Raw genomic sequence first — 19107 nt, 5'->3', positions numbered from 1 at the left:
AATGCTCATACAAACTACTAAATAAATTTCACTTTATAAGCTTTTTTTTTATTTTTTTTTATTTTTTAAATTTTTTTTTTTCAATGTTTTTTATTTATTTTTGGGACAGAGAGAGACAGAGCATGAACGGGGGAGGGGCAGAGAGAGAGGGAGACACAGAATCAGAAACAGGCTCCAGGCTCCGAGCCATCAGCCCAGAGCCTGACGCGGGGCTCGAACTCACTGACGGCGAGAACTCACTGACAGCGAGATCGTGACCTGGCTGAAGTCGGACGCTTAACCGACTGCGCCACCCAGGCGCCCCTCACTTTATAAGCTTTTGTACTTGGAATTCTCTGTACAGAAAAAAATAGCATGCTTTCAGTGTTCAAGACTTTGGTGTCTTTTTTTTTTTCTCCAACGAACATATTAATTTTGTCTCCTATAGTCTATTGGTCACATCATAATCAATGCATAGGATTTGAATCATATTAAAACTAATTTTCTACAGTATCAAATCATAGGACACTGTATATATTATCCACTTAGCTTATCTATATGTCTGGTCTACATATCCCAGAATGTACATATCCTCTTTTCAGCCTGACATATTCTTAGATTCTAATGTTTAACAGATGCTGTATTTGACCAATTTGTTTGTGCCAAGTCATCTGTAGTGGACAATTATGCTTTTTCTGTTGATATCCAGAGACTCCCTAACATTAAATAATTATTCTTTCATTTTTTGCCCCATTTTTACAGTAAAAAAGGAAAATAGCAAAAGATAAAGAGGGCTACAAATTATAATAAGTGTACATTTGTGCATTTACCGACAACAGCTATCATTTGTTGAGTGTTACCTATGAACTATAAAATACAGACACATTTCTAAAATTTAATCTAGATACATGGAAAGATAGAAAATATTTGCAAATTATACACTTGATAAGGAGTTAATATTCAGAATATATAAAGATCTTCTATAACTCAACAAAAACCAAAAATTACAACCCAATTAAAAATATGGCTAAAGACTACATATTAGTATGCCAGGGCTGACATGACAAAAACCACAGACTTGGGTTGCTTAAACAACTAAAATTTATTTCCTCATATTTTTGGAGGCTAGAAGTCAAACATCAAGGTGTCATCAAAGTTTATTTCTTCTGAGGCCTCTCTTTTTGGCCCATATATGGCCATCTTCTCTCTCTATGGTCTTTCCTCTGTGTGTTCATATGCATGTCCCGATTTCCTCCTCTTACAAGAACTCCAGTCATGTTGAAATAGGGCCCACCCTAAAGATCTCATTATAACTTTATTATCTCTTGAAAGACCTAATCTTCAACTATGGTCACGTTCTGAGGCGCTGGGGTTAGAGCTTCAACATGTGAACAATTCAGCCCATAACAGATTTGAATAGATTTTCTCCAGAGATATACAAACTGCCACATAAAACCATGCTCAACATCACTAATTAGTAAGGAAATACAAATGGAACCATAATGAAGTACCACTACATACCTATTAGGATAGTGATTATCAAAAAATAAGAAAACAACAAGTTTTGGTGAGGATGTGGAGAAATCAGAACCCTCAGGAACTGCTGGTGGTAATGTAAAATGGGGCAACCACTGTGGAAAACAGTTGAGCATTTCCTCAAAAAATTAAAAATGCAAATACATGTGATCCAACAATTTCACTTCTGGGTGTAAGCCCAAAAGAATTGAAATTAGGGACTTAAAGAGATATTTCTACTCATGTTCATAGCTGCATTATTCACAATAGCCAAAAGATGGAAGCAACCCAACTGTGTATTGATAGATGAATGAATAAACAAAATATAGTATACACCTACAATGGAATAATATTCAGCCTTAGGAAGGAAAAGGCTACCACATGGATGAACCTTGAGCACATTATGCTAAGTGAAATAAATCTCACAAAAGAACAAACGCTTGGGGCACCTGGATGGCTCAGTCTGTTAAGCATCTGACTTAGGCTCAGGTGATGCTCTCACAGTTTGTGGGTTCGAGCCCCGCATCAGGCTCTGTGTTGACAACTCAGAGCCTAGATCCTGACTCAGATTCTGTGTCTCCCTTTCTCTCTGCCCCTTTCCTGCTCACACTCTGTCTCCCTCAAAAATAAATAAATATAAATTTTTTTAAAAGAACAAATGATTCTTGGTAAGATTCATGTGGTACCTAAAACAGTTAAATTCAGAGAGAGAGAAAATAGAATGGTAGTTGCTATGGGCTGGAGAAAGGAGGAAATGAAAAGTTATTGTCCAACGGGTACAGAGTTTCAGTTTTACATGATAAACGCTTTGGAGATAGATGGCAATGATGGTTGTACAACAATGTAAATGTACTTAATGCCACTTAAGTACCGTTAAAAATGGCTAAAATGGTAAATTTTATGTTTATTTCATAATTGAAAAACATAATTGAAAAACAGGTCATCTATATAGCAATTCAAACAATAACACAGCTAATATATATTCCTATTTGAATTTTTCAGATGAGGTAACAGAGGCTCGGAAAGGTCAAGTTGCTAAGCAGAACCAGATTTCAAATCCATGTTGATCTCACATTAAAGACTTGCAGGTTCAAATAGACTACATTTACCCACACTGACCACACTTCCTCAATATAGTTCAAATATTTGCTGGAGAAAGTTCTGAAGATTACAAGACACTTTGACACATAAAGGAGTCTATTGAGCAAGTTTGATGTATTGATCGTATGTGTTAGTTGAGCTCTTTCTCTAATGACTTCTTCCGGGCAGAAATGATGCAACCTCACCTGTACCAGAATAGTTTTATCATCTCATAGAACTATTAGTATACAGTTTTATATACCAATATTAAGGAGGAAAACGTACTCCATTACTGCTCATTCTCCTTTGGAAACCAGTGTTTGGTTTTCTACCTTCCCAGTTAGAGGAGTCATTATTGAACTGCTTAGGAACCCGAATTGTAAAAGATCCAATGCTTTTACCAGCTTCGTAGAAGAAATCAGGGTTAATGTTTATATATCTGAAATGCCAAGCTTTGTGCTTTATTTTCATGCTAATAGGCCAGAATTCTCTAAGTCTCCAAGGTTAGACTCTCAAGACAAATTGTTTCTTCAGCCAACCTCTTCTTGACTTCACAGTTTATAAAATAAAACACTATCTGTCTGAGATACAAAGAAAATACAAATTAATGAAACACTGGACTAGAGCCTCATATCAGTGTGTTGAAGATTTATGCACATAAACTGCCAAACACAGGTTTTGAAACAGACCTTATAGACTCCCAGTTGCCATAGTAACTGCACAGCTTTATTGAATGTAAAAGTGTAAACAGATGAGCACAGCTCAGGTAAACCATCAGCGTTGCCGTTGTTGGCCTCTGAGTGACAGAAATAAGTAGTACGTGCTGTCACTTTCCGAAATAAAATAATCATGATCATAATTTAACACCCTTGACTTCTTGGTCTGTGAACATGTTCCCCTTAGAACCTTCTTCCAGTGCTGCTTAACTAATTACTCGTGAAGAGAAAGGTTCTAATGAATAATTAATGATTTTGTTATTGAAACAGGTTGGAGAACTATGCTGCAAACAGCAAGGAGTGTTAATATGGCAGTCCTACCAAATGCTTGCATTCTGTCTTCTCATTCTCTTGATCACAAGAGAAAGGGTGTGGTGGGGACTAAAACAACTTTTAGAAGTGCAAACCCTCCTCTGAGATGCTTGCAGGCTAGTTTCTAAATAAATAAATAAATAAATAAATAAATAAATAGAAAAGTTTTCAGTTGGAATAATTAAAGGAAAGAAATGTTGGTGGAGACAATGTTAAAGACGTATAATCATTGAAATATTTGAACATAAAACTAATGTTCCTACAGTTATTCTTTGTTTTTCACGATTACAATTATATATCCTTACTCAGAGTTCTAATTCCATATTTAGGACTGCTGTAAAATATTTGTAAGTGACATTAGAAAATAAATAACTCAAGCCCCTTTCTTAGAATGGGAAGAATAAAACCCAAAGTGGTAAAAATAACATACTCAAGGTCACAATATTAGTTAATTCCACAACTAAGATTTAGATTCCACAATCTAACTATTTCTCCTACAGACACCAAAGGAGGACATGGAATAGTTATTCTTAAGGCTACGAAGTTGTTAGAGAAAAGTACGTTTGATTTCCTGTTGGATCATGGGACTGGGAATAAGAAATTTCCTGTTTCATTTACCAAGGGATACATTAGAGGACAATCTTGCTAAAATAGTGGCATAGAGTCTAGGAGAGTAGGTGATAATAATAGAAAGACAGACTAGAATGCATTCATCCAATAGCATTGGACAGCAAGCCCTCAAATCTTATGCGAAGACATCCTTCATGCTAATAAAACTGCTATCATTTATTGAATATGTAATATGAGCTCATCATTGTGTCAAATGCTTACATACATTACAGTTTACTGATTAAGGGGTTAAATTTTACAACGTTGGGTTCACATCCTTGTCCCACTGCTCATGAGTTATAATCTTGGGCAAGTTGCTTAACCTCTAAACCTTAACTTCTTTGTAAACTGAAGATGATAATAATAGCACCTACCTCAGTGTATTTCAAGAAGTCATTATTACATAGTAAATGAAATAGCCATGTAAAATATCCAGTTAAGGTATTAGCAATATACAAATTTAGTAATTTTGTATTATTATCCCATTTAGTATCTACAATGATAACAGAAGATGGATAGGATTATCCCCATGTCACAAATGAGAACACTGCGGTTTAAAGGATTTAACTAATTTGGCCAAGTAGAAAAGCCAACGTATAAACTTTGAGATACACCTTGTTCCATAATCTGTTTTTAGCTGCCACACATACTGAATCAATCTGGAGTCTGGTTTGGCGATCTGGTTACATTTCTCATTCTTTCTCTGAGGTCTTGAAAAAGTCCTTCGGTCAATTCCTAGTATTTATTAAGTGTCCCGATGCTCTAATTCTTTTCCAATTATCAAAGGGTTCATGACCACAGTTCGTGACCTAAGAGAGGTGATAATTTATCTGAGAAGACAATATGAAATAAAAACTCAATAAAGGATTAAACCACATGGTCTCATTTCTAAGATTTAGGATTTGGTTACAGAAAGCCAAGATTTAGGTGTACAGGCATCATCAGAGAAGAATATATAGAATTAAGCTGAGTGTAGGAAAGGAGGCTATTTTGAGTATAAGACAAAGAGTAAGAAAAGACATCAGAGTGCTCATTGAAAGATAATTTGGACATAGATTCGGAAGTCCTAAATTAAGGAGCTGGAAATGGAAAGAAATGGGTAAATCAATGACGCAACTGACAGGAAAATTATAGAACTTAGAAACAGATATAATAATGTGAGGACAAAAAAAAAATGTCTTGAAATGTTCTAGCCTGGGACATGAGAAAATGTCTCCATGTAACAGAGACAAAAGCAGAGTAACTGAAAAAGAAATGGGAACATGTGGGGATGATTATTTTCAGTTTGGGACTGATTGTATTTGAGAAACTGCTGGAGTAAATGCTGGCTTGTCCTGAACACAGCTATAAAATAAAGAATAGCAGGAAGGTGACAGTCAAGACCTGGGAAAACATGTAAATACTACAAATGTTATGATAACTAAAAACATAGGATAGGGGTGTCTGGGTGGCTAAGTTGGTTAAGCGACTGATTCTTGATTTCGGCTTAGGTCATGATCTCATGGTTTGTGAGTTCAAGCCCCACGTCAGGGTCTGTGCTAACAGCTTTTCAAAACGATTAATATCATCTTGGGAGAGTACACTATGTTGGTAGCGATGTTAAAAGTAAGAGCAGTCAAAATCCAAGATAAGCAAATTTCAGTCAGAAAGGAGGAAGATAAACAGAAAAGTACAATTTTACAGAAGCCATGGAAATGCCACCAGGGTGTTAAGGATGATTAAAATAGAGCTTTATCAAGATGCTTCTAACCTCTTGTAATATCTGCACTCCCCATTCTTGAATCTGAAAACAGACTTAAAATAACTTTATACAGCCTGTGTTTAGGTTTCAAAATTCATTGATAGTGTTTCTGTACTATTGTCTGCAATGTTGATTAATCCTAGGTCTCTGCTACGTGGACAATTTTATTGCTTTATTTGTAGAACAGGGAAAATAATACAGTCCTTTGAAAAAGTCACAGCAAGCAAGGTACCTGAAGATATCAGGTACTCAATAAATGGTAGTAGTGCTTATTTCTGCTTTTATTTGAAGAAAAAAGAGCTGACTGGGCTGATTTTCCTACAAACAGGTACAAATCAGGTCTCCCTTGGCTTGAAAGATCTCCCATTCTTAAATTTAGGGTGGTTGAATGAGCAAATATGTCATCTACCCAAAACAACTCCCACTGCAACTTTAAGGGACACTGAAATGTCATTGAATAAATACAGAGTGCTACAATTACTATCTCATATTTACTTCTTATTGTCCAAATGCAGAATCAGTTGCAATGCCCTTCTCTATGCGTATGCCTTCATATGTCCTCTTCATTATTTAAGATTAATCTTGAAGGCTTCTGAGTATATTTCCTAGCCAAGGTGGAAGTTTCAATTTTGTCCATGGGACCTTCTCATCCACCATAATACTACGTGCCCTCTGCTTTGGTATTGCTTAGTAAATTGAACAATTTTAGCCCTCATTTTTTTTTAAATTTTTTAATGTTTTATTTTATATTTGAGAGAGAGAGAGAGAGAGAGAGAGCGAGCATGAGCAGGGGAGGGGCATGGAGAGGGAGACACAGAATCCAAAGCAGGCTCCAGGCTCGGAGCTGTCAGCAGAGCCCGACGTGGGGCTCGAACTCACGAGCAGTGAGATAGTGACCTGAGCTGAAGTTGGACGCCCAACCGACTGAGCCATCCAGGCGCCCCAGCCCTCATTTTATGCCTAAATTTACAACAGACTTATTATGTGTATATGTATATATAGGTGTATTTGTGTTTCACAGAACAACAGTACATACCCATCAGCTTTATTTTCCATTAAAATAGTAAATTTAAAAAAAGATGTTTAAATATTGAGAATGCCTTCTGTCAAGTATAAATTTCCCCCAAACTCCTTCGTCACGTAGTTACTGGGGTGCCTGCATAGCTCAGTTGGTTAAGTCCCCAACTGTTGATTTCAGCTCAGGTCATGATAGCACGGTCATGGGATCAAGCCCTGCATCAGGCTCTGAGCTGACAGTGCAAACCCTGCTTGGGATTCTCTCTTTCTCCCCCTCTCTCTGCCTCTCCCCCACTCATTAGTGTGCTGCTTCTCTCTCTCTCTCTCTCTCTCTCTCTCTCTCTCTCTCTCAAAATAAATAAATAAACTTTTAAAAAAGTATAAATTTCCCCCAAACTCTTCTCTATCACATAGTTATTTCAACAAGGCAAAAAATGATTTTGCTGTATCACAAAACTTTTGAGAAGTACATTCATCCAGTCCTATAAAGATCACACAGTATATCAGAACTACTTTAGTCTAAATTTTGTTTGTTTATGCAATGTACCTATGTTAATGGTCAAACTGACTACTCAAGCTTTCCTCCTTTGAGTATGTGTTGAATTTCAAAACTGTTCCTTTTTGTGCCAATGATATTCTTCTGACTAGTTTTAATTATGAAACCAAGGATGCTTTTGCATATGACAAACTATTTAACTTAGCTAGTAATTACTAATTAGCCAATTAAAAGAATGAAATTTCAGAAGACCATTTAGCAATAAAGTCAAACCCACTACATAAATATTTTTTTTCATTTATTCAGGGATTCTTTTTATTTCCCAAAGAATAAAATTCAAAATTTTGTGTATATTCTCTTTGAAACCTAAGTTCACGATAAATAGATATAGCTTGAAAGCAATTAAGGCCAAGCAGAAGTATCAACACCTGAACACATATAGTAGGCCTCACACCATTTCTCATTCACATTCACACCACACACCAGTTGCTCAAAAAAATCTTTGAGAAAAGTGGGGTGCCTGGGTGGCTCAGCCAGTTGAACATCCAGCTTCGGCTCAGGTCATGATCTCACAGTTCGTGAATTTGAGCCCCACATCAGGCTCTGTGCTGACAGCTCAGAGCCTGGAGCCTGCTTCAGATTCTGTGTCTCCCTCTCTCTCTGCTCCTCCCCAGCTCATGCTCTCTCTCTCTCTCTCTCTCTCTCTTTCAAAAATAAATAAAAACATTAAAAAAATTTTTTTTTAATCTTTGAGAAAAGTAAAAGAAAGAATATTGCTTTTAATATACAGATTAAAGTGTTAAATAGTAAGTCCTTTTGAAAGATTGGTTTAAATTTGTTTTGTTTCCTTCATAGAATGTGCTAGTACTAGAATGTTAAATAGAATTGGTTTTATAGCCAAACTCACTTGAGAGACTTCAGGAGAAGACGGAGAATTAGGAGGATCCTAAGCTCCCCTTGTTCCATGGATACAACCAGATAACACTCGCATCAATGTAAATAATCCAGAGAATGCTACCCAAAGACTGGCAGGGCAGAATCTCCACAGCTACATGTAGACAGGAGGCCATGTTGAAGAGGACAGGAAAAGCAGAGATGTGGTCAAGAGATAGACCTGCAGGGCTGTTCATGTGAGGGAGGGACCCCAGGGGTGCAGAGAAAGAAGAGAAAAAGACTCTCACACCATGTACCCCAGGCATAGACAACCCCACACAGTAAAGATTAATCTCCAGAGCATTTAGCTTTGAAGATCAGAGGAGCCTGATTTTGTGAGGTCTTATAATCAGTGGGGCTTAACACCTGGGACTTTAAAAATCAGTGGGCTGGGCTCTAGCAGAGCTCAGAAAATGAAGGAAAACTGACTTCCCCCACTTAAAGAGACAGCACAACAAACAGCCCCCTGGAGATAAAGAATAGAAGCAGCAGTTTGAAAAACACAGAAGGGATATTTGTTTACGAATCTCAGAGCCCGTGCTGGAGGGGCAGGGATCTTTGGAAGAGTTCACCAGGAATAAAGGAGCTAGAAGGCACTATTTCACTCCCCTGTCCCCCAGCCTAGCCACACGGATACATATGGGAACTAGCATAGCACCAACATTCTATACCTAACTTGCTAATAGCATATCCTGCCCCTGCATTCTCCTGCAGATCTGCCCCATCCAATATACCTTTGGCCAGAGACCTCCAAAGCAGTGCCACAAGCCTGGCAGTGTGCAAGCAACCCCAACGAAGGCCAGATCCTCTCCAAAGTGACTCCTGCCCTGGAGAGAGGGCGAAGATAACCAAAGATACACCAGTCTGACAGCAACCCCAGCAGTGGGGCTGGGGTCAGACATCTGATGTGACTGCAGACCCTGCCCATCAATAAAAGTTTCCCAGGGAATAACATGGAGAAAATTTCCCTGCAGTTTAGTGCTATTGCGTCTCTGGCAAATACCTACCTGGTCTGACTCCACTCAAGACCAAGCCAGCCCCATACTGGCCCACTAACAACACAGAGAACAAACCGGCCCACAACATGCAAAGAGAGCACTGCAGATGACCGGACTAAAGGCAAAAGTAGCTCAGCCACAACAGTAGAGCACACACAACACACACAGGAGGCACTCCTGAAGCACCAGAATCTGGTGAACAGGAGACACTGCACTGCAAAGCACTACATGACCTCTTCTTCATAAGGCCACTACCTTCAAGAGCAAAAAGATATAGCTGACTTTCCTAACACATAGAAACAGACACAGAGAGTTAGACAAAACAAGGGGACAAAGGAGTAAGTCCCAAATGAAAGAACAGGACAAAAGAGACCTAAATGGAAAGGCAATGAGTAATATGCCTGAGAGAATTTAAAATAATACTCATAAAGATATTCACTGGACTTAAGAAAAGACTGGAGGACCTCAGTGAGACCCTTAACAGAGACAGAAAACATTAAAAAGACCCAATCAACCCAATCAGAGAGGAAGAATTCAATAAATAAAATTAAAAAAATACGCAAGATGGAATAAATAGTAGACTAGTGGAAACAGAAGAACAGATCAGTGACCTGGGGACAAAGTAACGGAAGCAATGAAGCTGAACAAAAGAGAGGAAAAAAATAATATAACACGATAATAAACAGAGGGAAATCAATTATACCATCAAGCCTAATAACATTCGCATTATGGGGATCCCAGAGGAGAAGGGAGAGAAAAGCGGGCAGAAAATTTATTTGAAGAAACAATAGCTGAAAACTTCCTGAATTTAGAAAGGGAAACAGAAACCCAGGCCCAGGAGGCACAGAGAGCCCCCAAGAAAATCAACCCAAGGAGGTCCACACCAAGAATCATACTAATTAAAATAGCAAAAAGTAACAATAAAGAGAGAATTTTAAAAGCAGCCAGAAAATAGGAAATGGTTACATACAAGGGAAACCCCACAAGTCTATCAGCTGATTTCTCTCCAGAAACTCTGCAGGCCAGAAAAGAGTGGCATAATATAATCAAAGTGCTGAAACAAAATAATCTACGGAATACTCATCAAGGCTATTGTTCAGAATAAGAGAGATAAAATTTCCAAGACAAACAAAAGTTAAATAACACTAAAAGAATTCATGACACTAAACCAGCCCACAGAAATAATAAAGGGGATTCTTTGAGTGGGAAGGAAAGACCACAAGAAGGAGTAAGAAAAGTATGAAGTACAGAAATAGTACTATTAAGTGTATCTGTAAAAAATCAGTCAGAGTGATTACTATTTCACAAAATAAAAGGATGTAAAGTATGACCCCATATACCTAAAACCTGGAGTAAATAATGGGTTCAAACTTAAGTGACCATCAACTTAATACCGACTGCTATATGCATAAGATATTATATATAAACCTAATGGTAACCACATATCAAAAACCAGTAATAGATATTTAAAAAATAAAGAGAAAGGAACCCAAGTATATTACTAAAGAAAGCCAGAAAGCCATGAGAGAAGAGAGAAGAAACAGAGAAAAACTAAAAAACAACCATAAAACAAGTAAAAAATGGCAGTAAGTCCATACCTATCAATAATTACTTTGAATATAAATGGACTAAATATCCCAATCAAAAGACACAGGGTGACCACATGGATAAAAAAGCAAGACCCATCTATATGCTGCCTACAAAAGATTCATTTCAGACCTAAAGACACATGCAGATTGAAAGTGAAGGAGTAGACAAGCATTTATCCTGCCTATAGAAATGAAAAGAAAGCTGGGGTGGCAATACTTATGTCAGATGAAATAGATTTTAAAAGAGACTATAACAAGAGACCAAGAATGACACCACACATGCATACAGGGAACAATCCAACAAAAAGATATAATAATTGTAAATATTTATGCGCCCAGCATGAAAGCACCCAAATGTATAAAACAGCTAATAACAAGCATAAAGGAAGTAATCAATAGTAATACAATAATAGTAAGGGACTTTAACACCCCATTTATGTCAATGGGTAGATCATCCAGACAGAAAATCAATAAGGACACAATAGTTTTGAATGACACACTGGAACAGATGGATTTAACAGATACATTCAGAACATTCTTTCCAAAAACAGCAGAATACACATCCTTTTTAAGTGAACATGGAAAATTCTTCAAAATGGATCACATATTAGAGCACAAAACAAGTCTCAACAATTTTGAAAAGATTGAAGTCATACCATACGTGTTTTCCTGACCACAACACTATGAAACTAGAAGCCAACCACAAGAAAAGTATCTGGAAAGACCACAAATATATAGAAGTTAAATGACATGCTACTGAACAATGAATGGGTCAACCAAGAAATAAAAGAGGAAATTTAAAAATACCAGGAGATAAATGAAAATGAAAACACAATGGTCCAAAATCTTTGGGATGCAGCAAAAGCTATTCTAAGAGAGAAGTTCATAGCAATACAGGCCTACCTCACGAAGCAAGAAAAATCTCAAATAAACAACCTAAACTTACACCTAAAGGAGCCATAAAAAGAAGAACAAACAAAATCAATAAAGGGTTAGTATCCAAAATATATAAAGAACTTACACAACTCAACACCAAAAAACCAAATTGGCAGAAGACATGAACAGACATTTCTCCAAAGAAGACATCCAGATGGTGAACAGACACATGAAAAGATGCTCAACATCACTCATCATCAAGGAAATGTAAATCAAAAACCACAACGAGATATCTCCTCACACCTGTCAGAATGGCTAAAATCAAAAGCACAAGAAATAAGTGTTGATGAAGATGTGGAGAAAAAAAGGAACACTTATGCACTGTTGATGAGAATGCAAACTGGTGCAGCCACTGTGGAAAGCAGTATAGAGTTTCTTCATAAAATTAAAAATAGGATTACTCTGTGATCCAGTAATTCCACTACTGAGTAGTTACCCAAAGACTGTGAAAACACGAATTCAGAAAGATAATATGCACCCCATGTTTACTGCAGCTTTATTCACAATAGCCAAATTAAGGAAGCAACCAAATGTCCATTGATAGATGAATGGATAAAGAATATGTGATATATATGTGAAGGTTACTCAACCATTAAAAAGAGAGTATAATGCTAAGTGAAATAAGTCAAAGAAAGACAAATACCATATGATTTCATTCATATGTGGAATTTAAAATACAAAACAAATGACCAAAGGTAAAAAGAGAGAGAGACAAACTAAGAAACAGACTCTTAACTACAGAGAACAAACTAACGGTTACCAGAGAGGAGCAGGGTGGGTGAAATAGGTGAAGGGCATTAATGAGTACACTTATCACAATTAGCAATAAGTAATAAACAGAATTGTTGAATTACTATATTACATCTGAAACTAATATTACACTGTATGTTAACTATAGTGGAATAAAATTTTTAAAAAAGAAAGATAAATCACTTGAGTTATCAATACACAATCCCTGTCAAAAACAGAAGAGATAGAATATAACTATTGTTATTTAAGGGACTATTTTATTTTAAGGCCAGTTAAAGATGAATCATGTAAAGTTCTGATCATCCCTAAGATTGAATCCCAATGGTTTGCAGATTAACCATGTGCTGAAGAGTGGAGTTCAAATACACATCTTTCAAAGCTCTGAAGAGAGTCCACTTAAGAAAGCCTCAAGACAATGGTCTCTTCTAGTTCTTTACAAAGACTAGAACATATAAATATGCAAGCATGTGTGTACTGGTTTTGTTTAAATTTCTTAAAATTTAGAAAAGTTCTGATACATATTTTATTTCAAATGTCTCTTCAACCTCTTTCCTTTCCCATGCACACTCCAAGAAATTACAAAATCCTAGCTTTCTCTAGAAAGGGAAATATTTGTCACAAAAAAAATGAAATAAATTTTTGGAAACAAAGAAATGTTTGTACATGGTTACATGGTTGACTAATCTTTTGCTTCTCTTCTCACCAGTCTTTTAAAGATATTCTATAGTAATATATGGAGCTAGAATTTTTATCTGTGTGTAACAGGTATTTTTTAAAGAAATCAACAACTGTTAAAATCTCCCAAGGATGCTTTAGAAAGTGTATATCATATTTTTTCAGGTCTCAAATAATTTAGTTGAATTGCTTTTTTAACCTCTTAATGGCAAAAGAACATTATCAAAGAATGTGCTGAGAATAAAGAGGAAGGATGAATGGGGGAAGGTATCACTAATGATACAATTGACTGCAAACGTATAGACTGTGATTACCATAATGGATAAATACCCACAACCAATAAAATGAGCTCTTCTACCTATAACTGTTGTATGCAGGCTTTAAAATTTTCTACCATCTTTGAAATCAGGTATTTGTCATGCAGTCTCTCTGCACGGCATTTGATCGGTATTCATCCAACATCCTCAGCCAGAGAACGCTGCCTAACAACACAGCACTCTGAAATACTAGTGTGTGTTTAGAGAATTTTTTTAATGCTTATTTATGTTTGAGAGAGACAGAGAGTGTGAGTGGGGGGAGGGGCAAAGAGAGACAGAGACACAGAATCTGAAGCAGGCTCTAGGCCCCGAGCTGTCAGCACAGAGCCTGACGCGTGGCTCCATGAGACCATGACCTGGTCAGAAGTCAGACGCTTAACCGACTGAGCCACCCAGGAGCCCCTAGAGAATGTTTAACCTACCAGAATGGAAACCTTTGGGGGAACAACTTGCTCCATTATATTTTCCCACAAGTTTGTAGATTTCCACAACTTTCTATCGCATGGCAACAGAAACCACTCTGTGGTTCTTAATCAGCGTCTTTAAAAGCCTAAGCCTGACTTATATATTTATAGATGCAGACATCCTAGAGATACCATAGGCTCAACTGGATAAGCCTTGTCAAGGGACTCTGTAGCTTTTGCTATATATGCAGAACCACCAAGGATCTGCTAATGCTGTTATCAAATGCAGCCCTATCAGCACTAAACACTTGGCTTGGCATTTTGATAGTAACATTTTAAAGAAAGTGGGCAAAATGGGATTCTCCTTTATATTGTAAATGGATAATAAAGAAGCTTCTCTTATTGGTCTAGCAACTAAGAAAACTTGATGAAGTTTGTAACATAAGAAACCTAAGAGATGGTATTGATGATAAATTGTCACACTGGGAAATGAACACTCCAAATAGCTGTTTCTGAATTTGTCATTCCAATTGAAAGGCTGTCCATTCCATGACTATTTCACAAGTGATATTGACAGCCTTTGCAATGTTAATACAGAAAGATTTCCAGCATTACGATCTACTTAAACTCCAGCTCATTGCAATAAGGAAATTACAAGAAAGCCTTATTCAAAACTTACGGGATAAAATAGCAAAAATCCCTTACACTGGAGAAGGAACACTATGTGGATATAGTGGTAGAAATGGGACTAAAGGAGGAAGCAAACTGTGGCTATCGCATTTTGCACAGCAAACCAGTCTTCATTCACCAGCCTACTTTTCTGAATTCCTGCTTGGCCTTTCAACTGTGCCTGTCTACCTCATGGCTTTTCTTGCTTCTTGCTAAAATTAAGAATTGAGGGAAAGGTGTTCGATGATTTTTAAATCTTTCTCTCACTGATATATTAAAAAAAAAACAAAAAAACTCATCACTCATTTGAGAGTTGGCAACTTTTCTGAGAGTTTTTGCAGCTACGGTATTTCTTACCAGTTTGGTTAGTGAGTGCCCCTATAAGCACTGGAACAGACAGGGAAACAAGTCCAGAAGAACTAAGAGGCTCTGTCCAAAACACACTGTGAGCTCAAGGCACCAGCACATTTCCATTCACCTTCTCTGAAATCACAGCTCATATTCCCCCCACACCATTATCTTCTCCTCTCAAAGGGAGCAAGTATACTTGGTGTGGTTTTTCTTGCAACCAAAATTTCTAAAGACACCAAAACCTGCAAAGCTATCCCTGATTACCTTAGGTAAAGTATCTCCTTCCTATACCCACTGTTCTCAGTCTCAGCTCTTTACTGCCTTCTTGCCACCTACCACAATCTATAATCATTTTCCTGATTGCTTGCTTATCTGTCATACACTGGGCCCCAATCTCTCTGGGGGTGGGGCTGCCAGTGTCTTTTTATTGCACTCACTGCATCTAGCTTTCAGCACAATGACTAGCACATAAGTAGAGTTATAATCAGTAGTTAGATGTAAATAGTTCTATTTCTTCATATTTTACACAGAAGAATCAAGCAGAGTTCTGTATGATGTCACTTAAAATCAAATCCTCCTAACGCAAGAGTTAGTTGGTAGGAATAAAAATAGTACATTTGAGAACCATAAAGGGCTTTAGAAAACTACTTCATTGAACCGTTCAGTATAATTGATGAAGTCTTGAATCCCAGAGGTTGCTCAGCTTACCCAAAGCTACACACTTAGCCACAGAGCTGGGGCTAAAACCTAGTGAATGTTTATTAATTTTGTTTATTTGTTCACATGTACCCTGCATTACTGAAGAAGAGGTCTAGGGAATTTGACTCATAATGTTGAAAAAAGGTAGAAGTTAGCACCCTGACACAAAGTTCAATAGCAATTCAATTTTTTGTAGCTAGAAACATTTGATCCAGTTTCCAAATAATACTAGTCTGTTCCATAACTTACAACACTGTATTTCAGGATAAAAAACATATGTTAACATGCTTTAACCCCTCCCCCACAAAAGAATCCATCAGTTCTGAAATAAAATCATTTGGGATTGTAGGATATTATATCAAATAATGCCACAGACAGGGACTTTATGTTCAACCTTCCAATTTCTTTTTTTTTTAATTTTTTTTTAATGTTTGTTTATTTATTTATTTATTTATTTATTTATTTATTGAGACAGAGAGACAGAGCATGAACAGGGGAGGGGCAGAGAGAGAGAGAGACACAGAATCTAAAACAGGCTCCAGGCTCCGGAGCTGTCAGCACAGAGCCCGACGCGGGGCTTGAACTCACGGACCGTGAGATCATGACCTGAGCTGAAGTCGGACGCTTAACCGACCGAGCCACCCAGGCGCCCCTCAACCTTCCAAGTTCTGCATCAACTCAAAGAAAATCTTTAGCCTCTCTGTGGCATACATAAAATGAAAGCAAGTTGTTTTCTCACTTATGTACTAAAGAGACCACTTGGGCACTTATAAATAACATTTTGTATCTTGGAATACAGGCTGTTCATAAATATATACCAAAGATTATTAATACTGTTTTAAGCCAATACTATCATATAACAAAAAGGGAAAAAATACTCAACTGAGATCATCTGTAATTCACACCACAGCAAGTAGTTATTACAGTCCATATGGAGTGAGGATCACCCACTGCTGAAAATTCCATGAGGGTGTGACAAGGTGACATACAGGAGGTTAAGTGCTGTATGCTGGGTGGCAGCTCATTTCATAGGGGTGTAGAACTTGCGATTTGAAAAGGATGTACAGAAGTCGCACGCAGACAGGGGTGAACACTGCAGAATCAAACAAATGTTGCTGATTCAAAGTTGTTCTCCTACAATAACAACCAGCACCAAATGAGTTGCCGTGGTGGAGAGCAAGCTGTGCTCAGCGACTAATTGCTACACTTGTTAGAGTGTGCAAGAAGGTGTTTATTTGTTTTACATGTGTTTGGTGCCAAGACATCCCGGGGATCTGGAGCTGAAGTGGAAACAGAATGACAGTGTTTAGAAAACTAAACACAAAAACAAAAGGGAAAGAGAATTTTTTTTTTTTCCTGAAAGTGACTTGAGCATTAAATGTATGAAAACCTTGAGGCTCTTATCCTGGGTGATTAATTCTTCAGGCTCCTTCAGATCAACCCGCGGGAGCCCAAGACGGAATGGAGTGTATTAAGTCTGGGATGCTTTGATGTTGTTACTTTTATTTAGATGGTGAATTATTCAAAGCAGGGAGGATCAATCTAAGAGCTACCAATAGAAATAAAAGGGAATGAAGTCAGAAAAAGGAAGGAAGGAAAGCACAAAATGTGGGTGTTGAAAAAGTTCCACCTGAATGGCAAAATTTAGAATATGTACTATGGGGAATTTGCCACACTGTATGCTTCCAGTTTCAGAAATAATAACTGGATTTTAACTGACATTTTGAACAGTTTAATGATGGAAATATTTCTACTGAACAACCTTGTTTTTCTTCTCTGATACTTCATAGGCCTCCAGAGTCTTCCTTTGGACAGAAATTTGCTACTCCAAACATAAGCCCAAAATACTTCAAGAGTATGATTAGCAACTTAATTCTTTCCATCAATGAACACGGTAGGTAAGTTTTAAAAATAATTATTTTTACTTATTATTTTTCTTTTAATATGAAGAGATATCTATCTGAGCACTGATAAATTCCTCAAGAACAACTTTGATATGTTTACATCTTCCATGTGATTAGCATACCATGTAGATTGTTATTTTTTTTAATTTTTTTAATGTTTATTTGTGGGAGAGAGAGACACAGGACGAGTGGGGGAGGGACAGAGAGAGAGGGAGACACGGAATCCAAAGGAGGCTCCGGGCTCTGAGCTGTCAGCACAGAGCCTGACACGGGGCTCGAACCCAGGAACTGTGAGATCATGAACTGAGCTGAAGTCAGCTGCTCAACCGACTGCGGCACCCAGGTGCCCTGATTATTTGTTATTTAAAATTAGGAGGCTGCCTGCACCCAGAGCTCCAGAGTCTGACAGGATTGTGATCTCTCCATTTTTTCTTGCCGCTGTGATAATGCCTGTGAGTCACCGTGGATAAAAGTGGAGAGACAGGGGAGTCAGATGAAAACGGCACTGCTCCCAGGGCCCCCAGGATCACCGATATAGAGACGTTCCTGGAGGAAACTGACAGGGATGGAGATGGGGACTAGAGAGAAGACATGGCTAAAGCTGCCAGCTCAAGAGTCAGGACATCTCAGATTGAAGAGCAACTGGAAAGGAGGACTCATCATTACTTACTCCTGCAGCCAAAGAAATGAAAATGGACACCGAAGAAAAGAAGAGAAGAAGCCAAAAGTGGACGAAGAGATTCAAAAGATGCAGATCTGGTTTCTTCTTTTTCTGAGGAGCAGCTGAACAGTTATAAAGCATATCACCAGTCAGGTTTCCCTAAGGCAGCCATTCAAGGGCTGATCCAGTCTGTCATGTGGCACCTCCTGTGTCTCAGAATGTTGGGATTGCTGTGAATGGTGTTTCCAGGGTTTGCTCTGGGGGAGTTGATAGAAGCAGTACTGGATGTGTGGGGCAAGTGGGGAGAAATGCCACCAACTACAACTCAAACATATGAGGGACACTGTTCAGAGGTTAAAGTCAAAGGGGCAGATCCCCAACTCAAAGCACACAGAAATCATCTTCTAGACCACAAAGCCTAGAAGGGCCTGGTACTGAAGGAAGAAGTACGGGTGCCAGACTTCTTCCTATTGCCTGAGACTTTTGCACTGCTGCTCGAATATCTCAGTCCTCCAAGGATTTGATGATGGCTTTAATGTCTTTCTCAGAACTCTGATATTCATCACATCTAAAAAGCATGTGCCCTGTTTCATACTTGCCTTGACTGAATATTGGGACCTCTTTGGGGATTTTATTTTATTTTTTTAATTTTTTTTAATGTGTATTTATTTTTGAGACAGACAGAGACAGAGCATGAACAGGGGAGGGGCAGAGAGAGAGGGAGACACAGAATCTGAAACAGGCTCCAGGCTCTGA

General features: G+C 37.9%; 1 pseudogene; it reads left to right on the top strand.

Moving 5' to 3' along the window:
• Window positions 1–18759, top strand: part of LOC109255827 (transcription initiation factor TFIID subunit 11-like) — a 33601-nt pseudogene extending 14842 nt beyond the window's left edge.
• The last annotated feature ends 348 nt before the right edge of the window (window positions 18760–19107 follow it).

Source organism: Panthera pardus, unplaced genomic scaffold, assembly GCF_024362965.1.
Source record: "Panthera pardus isolate Hobbes unplaced genomic scaffold, ASM2436296v1 HiC_scaffold_20, whole genome shotgun sequence".
In the NCBI taxonomy this organism is placed as follows: domain Eukaryota; kingdom Metazoa; phylum Chordata; class Mammalia; order Carnivora; family Felidae; genus Panthera; species Panthera pardus.
Note: the sequence above shows the minus strand (reverse complement) of the source record. Positions and strands in the feature narration are given on the sequence as shown.